Genomic DNA, 12,014 nt, shown 5'->3' on the forward strand with positions numbered 1-12,014 from the left:
AGTTTAGTGCTTGCAAGGGCAGTTTCATGAGAGGCTGGGGAAGAGCCAGACAGCAGCAAGGTCAAGAGTGAGTGAACAGGAAATGGTGAGATATGAGTGCAATCTTGAAAAATGCCTGGCTGAGAGGGGAAAGAGTAACAACAGAAATAACTGGAGGGATGGCAGGATTAAAAGAGCCCCTTTCTCAAGGATAGGAAAGACCTGAACTTGTTCATGGTGAGATTGAGAGCCTGAATGCACACAAGAAAGAGAAGCTGGAGAGAGAAACTGAAGACACATGGAAGAAATGGACTGTGTTTGACTGATGGAATTGAGACCAGAAGAGGCAGACTGAGAAAATCAAGAGTCCTATTTGGGAACTTGCCAGCATCTGCATTTCAGAGGTTTTCAAGAGCTTCTTCTTTTTCTTTTCTTTCTATTTTAAAAGTTTAATTTTTTAAATTATATTCACATGATTCAAAAATAAAAAATTATAAGGGGCAAAACATTTCTTTCTTACCCTACATCTTCCCAGTTTCCCCTCCCACTTCATCCCCTTCCAGAGTTTCTTTTTTTTTTTTTTGAGACGGAGTCTCACTCTGTCACCCAGGCTGGAGTGCAGTGGTGAGATCTCAGCTCACTGCAACCTTTGCCTCTGGGTTCAAGCAATTCTCCTGCCTCAGCCTCCCTAGTAGCTGGGATTATAGGCACCCACGACCATGCCCAGATAATTTTTGTATTTTTATTTATATTTATTTTTTAATTATTTATTTATTTTTATTTATTTATTTTTTTGAGACGGAGTCTCGCTCTGTAGCCCAAGCTAGAGTGGAGTGGCGTGATCTCGGCTCATTGCAAGCTCCGTCTCCTGGGTTCACGCCTTTCTCCTGCCTCAGCCTCCCAAGTAGCTGGGACTACAGACGCCTGCCACCTCGTCTGGCTAATTTTTTGTATTTTTAGTAGAGACGGCGTTTCACCATTTTAGCCAGGATGGTCTTGATCTCCTGACCTCATGATCTGCCCACCTCGGCCTCCCAAAGTGCTGGGATTACAGGCGTGAGCCACCGCACCCAGCCAATTTTTGTATGTTTAATAGAGATGGGGTTTTGACATGTTGGCCAGGCTGGTCTCAAACTTCTGACCTCAGGCGATCCGCCTACCTTGGCCTCCCAAAGTGCTGGGATTACAGACATGAGCCACCATGCCCAGTTCAGAGTTTCTTTATGCACATATATTAAAGTATAAATATAGGTTCTTATTTTTACTCCCTTCCTTTCCCACTCCTCCCTTTTTAATCCAAAGACACATATTATATCCCCTTTCTGTAAGTTACTTTTTGTCACTTAACAGTATGTCTTGGAGAATCTTCCCACATCATTACATGGAGAGCTGCATGCTTACAAGCATTTTTCTAATGCTGGGGTCATAAGTGCCTGAAGTTTATTACACATGTCTTTTCATTTCACCTGCTTGAATTGCATGCTATTTAACACCACAGGTATTCAGGCATTTATTTATTTATTTACTTACTTACTTACTTATTTATTTGAGACAGGGTCGTGTTCTGTCACCCAGGCTGGCATGCAGTGGCACCATGATGGATCACTGCAGCCTTGACCTCTGAGGCTCAAGTGATCCTCCCACCTCAGCCTCCCGAGTAGCTGGGACTACAGGCACAAAACACCATGCCCAGCTAATTATGTTTTTTTTTCATAGAGACAGGGTCTCACTGTGTTGCCCAGGCTGGTCTTGTACTCCTGGCTTCAAGAGATCCTCCTACCTCCACCTCCCAAAATGCTCAGATTATAGGGATAAGCCACTGAGCTGGGGCTGGGCATTCCATTTTTGAGTGCAGCAGGGTTGACAATAATTATCTTGAAACACTGACCAGTTCAGGTCTTGTCTGATTCTAAATTAGCTATACGAATAACAAAGATGTAAACAAACATCAAAGATGATCGCTCCACATGAAGGCAGGTGCTGTCACATCTCAGGACAAATGCCCTGTTTGGAGGTAGAACGGAGAAAATGTAAAGGGATCTGTCTTTGGGTTAACAGCAGGAAATTAGCAGAACTTCAAAGCTGATAATAATCAGAAGCTTGGAAACTTGAGGGACTGTTCCCAAGATGGAACAGCAGATTCAGGTTTAGGCAATAGGAAAATGTCACTATCAGCTAAGAGCAACTGGAGAAGTGGACCCGCAGAAGTGGAGAGCTGAGGGAAATCAGAACAAATGTCTCAAATCTCTCTGACTCCCTTTAATTTTCAAAAACTGTAAATCAAAACAATAAGATGACTTGAAGTGATTGCCTGGAAATATAATAAGCAGAAGTATTAGCTGCCTTCACAGAAATGTTTGGGTGGAAAAAAATTAGTTGAATCAAATTTTGTGCTTTGAATAAATTTAAAGGATTATGCATCAATTTTAGCCTTTGTAAAAACAATGCTGTGTAACAAATCACTCACAATTCAGTGGCTTTTTAAAAATCCAAGCTCGGCCGGGCATGGTGGCTCACGCCTGTAATCCCAGCACTGGGAGGCCAAGGCAGGCAGATCAGTTGAGGTCAGAAATTCAAGACCAGCCTGGCCAACATGGTGAAAACTCATCTCTACTAAAAATACAAAAATTAGGCAGGCATGGTGGTGCACGCCTGTAATTTCAGCTACTTGGGAGGCTGAGGCAGAAGAATTGCTTGCACCTGGGAGGCAGAGCTTGCAGTGAGCTGAGATCTTGCCACTGCACCCCAGTCTGGACGACAGAGCAAGACTCTGTCCCAAAAATAAAAATAAAAAACTAAAAACTCAACCTAAACCTCCGATTTGGCAGTGAATTTTAGATACAACACCAAAAGCACAACCCACAAAAGAAAAAATTGTTAAGTTGGACTTCTTTAACAGTAAAAGCTTATAACTAATCTCAGTGGCTCATGCCTGTAATCCCAACACTTGATCTCTCGGAAGCAAGAGGATCACTTGAGACCAGGAGTTCGGCACCAGCCTTGCCAACATAACAAGACCCAATCTCTACCAAAAAACAAAAACAAACAAACAAAAAACCCTTATGCCCTGCAAAAGAGTATGAAAACACAAGCCACAGACCAGAGAAAATATTTGCTGAGCACCTCTCTGATAAAGGACTTGTATTTAAAATATACAAAGAACTCACAAGATTTAATGATAAGATATGAAACAACTCAATATAAAAATGGGCAAAAGAAATGAACAGATACATCAACAAAGAAGACACGCAGATGACAAAAAAAAAATGAAAAGATGCTCTACATCATATGTCATTAAGGAACTGCAAATTAAAACAGTGAGATACCGCTACACACCTATTAGAATGGCCAAAATAACCTATGGCCATGCCACCCTGAACACTCCCCATCTTGCCTAGAATGGCCAAAATCCAAAGCACTGACAACACCACAGTGGGTGTGTCAGTGAGAGGCTGTGGAACAGCAGGAACTCTTATTTATTGCTAGTGGGGACACAAAATAGTACAGCCACTTTGGAAGACGGTTTGATGGCTTTTTGTTTTGAAAAAGGGTCTCACTGTTACCCAAGCTAAAGTGCAGTGGTGCGATCATGGCTCACTGTAGCCTCAACCTCCCAGGCTCAAGCAATTCTCCCACTCAGCCTCCTGAGTAGCTGGGACCACAGGTGCGCACCATCACACGTGGCTAATTTTTTTTAAGACAGAGTCTTACTCTGTTGTCCAGACTGGAGGGCAGTGGCACAATCTAGGCTCACTGCAACCTCCACCTCCCAGGCTCAAGCTATTCTCCTGCCTCAGCCTCCCGAGTAGCTGGGATTACAGGTGCGCACCACCACGCCTGGCTAATTTTTGTATTTTTAGTAGAGACGGGGTTTCACCATGTTGGCCAGGCTGGTCTCAAACTCCTGACCTCTGGGGATCAGTCCACCTCAGCCTCCCAAAGTGCTGGGATTACATGAGTTAGCCACCGCTCCCAGCCATACCTGGCTAATCTTTAAAAAATTTTCTTGTGGAGAGAAGGTCTCCCTATGTTGCCCAGGCTGGTCTCAAACTCCTGGGTTCAAGCAATCCTCCCACCTTTGCTTCACAGAGTGCTAGGATTACAGGCGTGTTACCACAGTTTCTTAACAGATGGAAAAATGGATCCACACAAAGGAAAAAAGAGCGTCAAAAATGGCACTGTGGCCAGGTGCCATGGCTCACACCTGTAATCCCAGCACTCTGGGAGGCCAAGGTGGCCTTGGATCACCTGAGGTCAGAAGTTCAAGACCAGCCTGGCCAACACGATGAAACCCTGTCTCTAATAAAAATACAAAAAAATTAGCTAGGCATGGTGGTGCGTACCTATAATCCCAGCTACTCAGGAGGCTGAGGCAGAAGGATCACTTGAAACAGGGAGGCAGAGGTTGCAGTGAGCTGAGATCACACCATTGCACTCAAGTTTGGGCAACAGAGCAAGACTCTGTCTCCAAAGAAAAAAATGGCATCAATTTTCAACTTGTAATAGGGGATTTCCTGGTTCTCCCTTTCCAGAATATCTTTAAGGTTAAAATATTTTCGTAATAATACTGATGTTGCTGCCTTTTCACTCTCAATCTCTCACAAGCGCAAGTGGAGTTTTCCAGTGTGATATGGGAACAGATTGAATGCGGAGGCAGACATGAAAATCTAGCTCATCTCACAAACATTTTCTTTCTGAAATATAGTTATTTTTCATAAACATGTTATTTCTGTTAATGTGTCCTCTTTTATTGTTTCTAAAAATTTATGTTTTAATCTTTCTTTCTTTTCTTTTGAGACTGGGTCTCACACTGTTGCTCAGGCTGGAGTAGAGTGCGTGATCATAGTTCACTCTAACTCGAACACCCGGGCTCGAGGGATTCTCCTGTCTCAGCCTCGAGTAGCGGGAACTACAGGCGTGTGCCGCCATGCTCAGTTAATTAAATTCTTCCTAGAAACAGGGTCTCGCTATGTGGCCCAGGCTGGTCTCAAACTCCTGGCCTCAAACAATCCTCCCACCTCAGCTTCCCAGAGCTCTGGGATTACAGTGTGACCCACTGCTCCTCTACCTGGCCTGTTTTAATTTCTTTCTTCTTTTTTTTTTTCTGAGACAGAGTCTTGCTCTGTCGCCCAGGCAGGAGTGCAGTGGCGCAATCTCGGCTCACCAAAACGTCTGCCTCCCTGGCCTAAGCTATTCTCCTGCCTCAGCCTCTCGAGTAGCTGGGATTACAGGCACGTGCCACCACACTAGGTTAAACTTTGTATTTTTAGTAGAGATGGGGTTTCATCATGTTGGTCAGGCTGGTCTCGAACTCTCCTGACCTCATGATCCACCCACCTCGGCCTCCCAAAGTGCTGGGATTACTAGCGTGAGCCACTGCGCTTGGCCGCCTGTTTGAATTTCTAATGCAGCAAATAATCCACACCAACAGGACTCTTTGGCATTCTCGATAATTTTTAATAGTAGTTGAAATGTCCTGAGACAAAAGGTGTGAGAGCTGTTGTTCTAGAGCAGCTGAACATTGAAAGTTCTTTCACGAAGGTGACTGCAAATAAGGAAGAGTTGATGACACATAGAACCAGATGGTAAAAATACAGGATGAGGGAAGGGTTTCAAAACGGAGGCAGAGTAGGATCAGAAAATCTGAGCTGGAGATTAGTACAAAAGGGAGGAGGGGCTAAATCTTTGATTGTCTCTGGGGTGTAGATCATTCACCTGTTCACTGTAGACTCATGCATGACAAATATAATTGTCTGGCAACCTCGGCGATTAGCTGTTTGAGACACAGATATGATTGTAGATTATGGCTGCATGTAATAATACCTCTTAAATTGCATCTGGCACTTACAGATGCTGTCTAAATCCCTTGTTGCATCATTATTCGTGGTTGTCTTATGTATTCATCTTACTTATAAAGAAATTGCAAACTCATAGAAAAGAGTGTGTGGCTTTGGATTTAGGTAGCCCCGAATTAAAAATCCTGCCTAATGCTGGCTTCATCTGCTGTGTGAGAAGGTAACCCTTTCAAGCCCGCACTGCTGAAGGAAGCACCAGTGTCCTGGCAACACCTCCTGTGTCCTGACTTTGGCTTTGGTTCTCACAGTGTGGTTTCCTTTGTTCCTTCCCACCGTTTGAGCCTGATTCTCCAGCTTTTCCAGTAAGTCTTGGGGCCTTTGAAACTTTTACAATAAATTCATTTTCTTTTTACAGCAATGAATGAGGGTTCCAATTTCTCCATGTCCTCATGAACACGTTATTAACCATCTTTTTTTATTATAGTCACGCATTGCATAATGACATTTTGGTCAATGATGGACCTCACATATGATGGTGGTCCCACAAGGTTATAATGGAGCTGAAAACTTCCTATTGCCTAGTGATGTCATAGCCATCATAATATGGCAGTGCAATGCATTACTCACGTGTTTGTGGGGATGCTGGTGTAAACAAACCTACTGTGCTCCCAGTCGTATAAAAAAGTGTAACATAGGCTGTGCGCTGTGGCTCACACCTGTAATCCCAGCACTTTGGGAGGCTGAGGCAGGTGGATCACCTGAGGTCAGGAGTTCGAGACCAGCCTGGCCAACATGGCAAAACCCCATCTCTACTAACCTGCAAAAATTAGCCTGGCATGGTGGTGGGCGCCTGTAATCCTAGTTATTCGGGAGGCTGAGGCAAGGAGAACTGCTTGAACCTAGGAGGCAGAGACTGCAGTGAGCCAAGATGGCGCCACTGCACTCCAAACTGGGCAACAGAGCGAGACTCTGTCTCAAAAAAAAAAAAAGTGTAACACATACAATTATGTACAGTACATAACACTTGATAATAAATGACTATGTTTCTGGTTTATGTATTTGCTATCCTATACTTTTTATCATTGTTTTAGACCCTACTCCCGCTACTTATATATTTTTTAAATTAACTGTAGAACAGCCTCAGGCAGGTCCTGCAGGAGGTATTCCTGAAGAAGGCATTCTGATCATGGAGACGACAACGCCATGGATGTTTTTACCCCTAAAGACCTTCCGGCGGGACAAGATGTGGAGGTGGAAGACAGTGACACTGATGATCCCGGCCCTGAGTAGGCCTAAGCTAATGTGTGTGTTTGTGTCTTCGTTTTTAACAAAAAAACTTAAAAAGTTTAAAGAATTAAAAATAAAAAGAGAAAAAAGCTTACAGAATAAGGAAAATAGGCCGGACACAGTGGCTCATGCCTGTAATCCCAGCACTTTGGGAAGCCAAGGCGGGTAGATCACAAGGTCAGGAGTTCGAGGCCAGCCTGACCAACACGGTGAAACCCTGTCTGTACTAAAAATACAAAAATTAGCCGGGCGTGGTTGGTGCACGTCTGTAATCCCAGGTACTCGGGAGGCTGAGGCAGGAGAATGGCTTGAACCTGGGAGGCAGAGGTTGTAGTGAGCCAAGATCATGCTGCTGCAACTCCAGTCTGGGTGACAGAGCAAGACTCCATCTCAAAAAAAAAAAAAAAGAAAAAGAAAGAAAGAAATATTTTTGTACAGTAGTACAATGTCTTTGTGTTTTAAGCTAAGTGTTATTACGAGAGTCAAAAACGCTTAAAAATTTTTTAACTTTATAAAATAAAAGCTACAGTAAGCTAAGGTTAATTCATTATTGAACAAAGAAAGATAGTTTTTTATAAATTTAGTATAGCCTAAATGTACAGTGTTTATAACGTCTACAGCAGTAGTGTACGGTGATGTCCTAGGCCTTCATATTCACTCACCTCTCACTCACTGATACCCACAGCAACTTGCAGTCCTGCAGGCTCCATTCATGGGAAGTGCCCATATAAGTGTACTATTTTTAACCTTTTATACCATATTTTTATTGTATCTCTTCTATGTTTAGATCCACAAATACTGACCATTGTGTTACAATTGCCTATGGTATTCAGTACAGTAACATGAGGTACAGGCTTCTAACCTAAGAGCAATAGGTTCTACCACATCGTGTAAGTGTGTAGTAGGTTATAGTAGGTTTGTGTAAGTGCACTTGATAATGTTCACAAGACAAAAATCACCGAATGACTCATTTCTCTCAATGTGTCCCTGTCGTTAAGCGAAGCATCACGGTATAGTCATTCTAGTCAGGGTTGATTTCCACTGTTTGCAACTAAGATAAGTGTGGCTAATCTCAAAATTAATTGAATAATAAACATTTCATGGAAAGCCCTCATAGATAATGCTTCAACTTTCAAGTTTAGGGATTACTTTTTACTTACATGAAGACAGAGCAACAAGAGGTCAGTACTGTATAAGCCCAGAAGGCAAGCACATTTGCCCATAAGCCATAGAGAACTTTCCACAGTTTTGGAAAGGATAGCTCCTAAAAATATCTAAGCCCAACTTCCAAGTGCCAACACTTTCAAATCTTTGCCTGAAGGCTCTCTCTGGTTCGGAAATCCTTGCACAAATCAGACCACAAGCTCCAGGGAATCAAATATATCCCAAGAGCATTCTTCAAACCAATGATGGTTAGAAGATGGTGGATAAATACTCCAGCTCCCTCCGCCCCCAGGCAGGATAATTTTTAAAAAATATTTTGTCCCCCTTATTTTTATTAAGATATAATTCACATACCATAAAGCTCACATTTTTAGGTGTACAATTCAGTGGGTTTTAGTATATTAACTAAAAATAGTTGTGCAACCATCACCACTGTTTAATTTCAGTTCATTTTCATCACTCCAAACAAAAAATTCTGTACTTATTAGCATTAATTCCCCATTCCACCCTCCCACTAGCCCCTAGCAAACGCTAATCTGTTTTCTGTCTCTATGGATTTGCTTATTCTGGAAATTTTATATAAAACATATTGTATGGAGTCATATAATATGTGGGCTTTGATGACTGGCTTCTGTCACTTAATATAATGTTTTCAAGATTCATTCATGTTGTACCATATATCAATAATCTATTTCTTTTTATAGATGAAATCTATTTCATTGCATGGATATACCACATTTTGTTTAACCACTCATCGGCTGACGGACACTTGGATTTTTTCCACCTTTGGCTATTCTGAATATGCTGCTGTGAATATTCATGTACGAGTTTTGCGTGAACATTTTTTTCAATTGTCTTGGGTATGTAATAACTGGAAGTGGAGTTTCTGGGTCATAGGATAACTCTATGTTTAACCTTTTAAGAACTGGAAAACTGTTTTCCTAGGCAGCTATGCCAGTTTTCATTCAAACTAGCAATGAATGAGAGTTCTAATTCCTTCACATTCTCACTAACATTTGTTATTATTGTCTTTTTAATTGTGGTTATCCTAGTGGGTATGACATATCTCATTGTGCTTTTGATTTGCGTTTCCCTAATGATGAATGATGTTGAGCATCTTTTCTTGTACTTACTGGCCATCTGTGTATCTTCTTGGGAAAAATATCTATTCAAATCTTTACCCATTACTGTTGGGGTCTGTCTGGCAGGATAATTTTGAGTTGTACAGTCTACACTGTCTGCAGAGTTCTCCAGGGGGATTAGGATCTATTTGCTCACACTGGTGACTTGATTGATAACACATCCTTTATCCGTGCTCTCCCTTCCACACTAGTTTGCTAAGACTGCTATCACAAAGTAAAACAGACTAGGTGGCTTACACCACAGAAAGGTATTGTCTCACAGCTCTGGAAGTTGGAAGTGTGAGATTGAGACATCAGTAGAGTTGGCTTCTCCCGAGGGCTGGGAGGGAAGGAACTGTTCCACGTCTCTCGTCTAGCTTCTGGTAGTTGTTTTCTAGCAATCTACGTCATTCCTTAGCATAAGTAGGTAGAGTAGGAGGAATGATGTTCGCCAAAATTATGTAGGTTGGGTAGGGATGCCATCTAAAATTCTGGATAAAAATTGGCCACTTCACTATTCACCTCCTCCAATGCCCACCACACATACCTCTGATGAGTTAGAATTTTGGACTTCCCCAAACATTCCAAGCTCTCACATATCCTTATGGCTTTGCCCAGACTATTTCTGGGCAACCATTCACAAATCTCATTCTTCCTTTAAGTTCCAGCTCAAATGTCACTCCTTATTTAAGTCAATTCCAAATGAGTCTAATCATAGTAAATTCCAGAACCTGTGTGGAAGCTATAAGCCCAGATAGGCTACTGCCATGTGAAGCCTGAGAATGAAGCCAATATGAAGAAGGACAGAGAAGAGAGACTGAGAGAAGCCAAGTTCTGGTGCATCATTTGAATTGAATCTCTGTATTAAACTACACCAACCCCTCCCAATCCCTTGATAGTTCTGTCACGTGCCACAGTATCATATGTCTTGATAGTTCAGTGTCAAGTATAGAGACAACAGGATTGCCTTAGGAACGTATTCTAAACTCATATAGAGTCTGCTTTTTTTTTTTTTTTTTTTTTTTTGAGATGAACTCTCGGGCCGCGTGTGGCTCATGCCTGTAATCCCAGCACTTTGGGAGGCCGAGGCAGGCAGATTACCTGAGGCTGGGAGTTCAAGACCAGCCTGACCAACATGGAGAAACCCTGTTTCTACTAAAAATACAAAATTAGCCAGGCATTGTGGCGCATGCCTATGATCCCAGCTACTTGGGAGGCTGAGGAAGGAGAATTACTTGAACCTGGGAAGCGAAGGTTGTGGTGAGCCGAGATCGCGCCATTGCACTCCAGCCTGGGCCACAAGAGCGAAACTCCATCTCAAAAAGGAAAAAAAAAAAAGACAAGATTCTCACCCTGTTGCCTAGGCTGGAGTGCAGTGGCACGATCTCGGCTCACCTCAACCTCTGTCTCCCGGGTTTAAGCAATTCTCCTGCCTCAGGCTTCCGAGTAACTGGGATCACAGGCACCTATCACCACGCCCAGTTAATATTTGTATTTTCAGTAGAGACAGGGTTTCACTATGTTGGCCAGACTGGTCTCGAGCTCCTGACCTCAGGCGATCTGCCCGCCTTGATCTCTCAAAGTGCTGGGATTACAGGCATGAGCCACTGCACCTGGCCACTTCCCATAGAGTCTGCTATGCCTTGGTTTGTAATGGCTTCATCATGTATCTCGCAAAAAAAAACTAAGGCAAGATTGTCTAAATTCTCTAGGTCAGTTTCCTATGGCTGCTGTGACAAATTTCTACTTGTGGCTTAAAACAACACAAATTTATCATCTTCTAGTTCTGGAGGTCAGAAGGCTAAAATACATCTCACAGGGCTAAAATCAAGGTGTCAGCCAGGTCTATTTCTGGAGGCTCTAGTGGAGAATCTGTTTCCTTTCCTTTTCCAGATGCTAGAGGCTGCCACCTCCTCTGGCTCATGGCCCCCTTCCTCCATCTTCAAAACCAGTACAAGCGTCAATCCAGCTTCTGCTTCCATCCTCACATCTCCTCAGACTCTCCTGCCTCTCTCTTTCACTTATAAGGACTCCCGCCATTACAGTGACCTCATCTGGATAATCCAGGATATCTCCCCATCTCAAGATTCTTCACTTTTTTACATCTGCACAAATCCTTTTGCCAGGTAAGGTAACATATTCATAGGTTCTGGGTATTCAAAAGCGTACATCTTTGGGAGGGGAAGCATTATTTGGCCTCTGCCTCTTCATAGATTTTATTTTTCTTGCTGTCTTACTTATTGTCACATTTAACCATTTCTAAAACTCTGGCATTCTTTCAATTAGTTATACCTTCCTTCTTTCCTCACTGCCTTTATTGGACAACCTCATCTGGCACCTACTATGGGCTAAGTGCTATGCAAGGTACTATAGGGATACAATTATGTATCCAGACTCTACCCTCAAGGTATTTACAGTCAGTACATTTCCTTGATGGCCCCGTTACTGGTCTTAATTAAAATGAGCTAACCTTTGGGAAAGGACATTGCAAATACTGCAGGTACAAAAGGTGGGAGAAAGCTAACAACAAAGAGCGTGGTCCAGGATTTGAAGTCCAAAGTATGGACAGGATTGACTTTCTCTAAGTGGGTACTGACACTGTGAAGACCAGTCATACCCTCACCCAAAGGCTGTCACTGGTGGACTTGACCATCACCTCCAACCTCAC

Source organism: Macaca mulatta, chromosome 2 (genome assembly GCF_049350105.2).
Source record: "Macaca mulatta isolate MMU2019108-1 chromosome 2, T2T-MMU8v2.0, whole genome shotgun sequence".
NCBI classification, from domain to species: Eukaryota; Metazoa; Chordata; class Mammalia; order Primates; family Cercopithecidae; genus Macaca; species Macaca mulatta.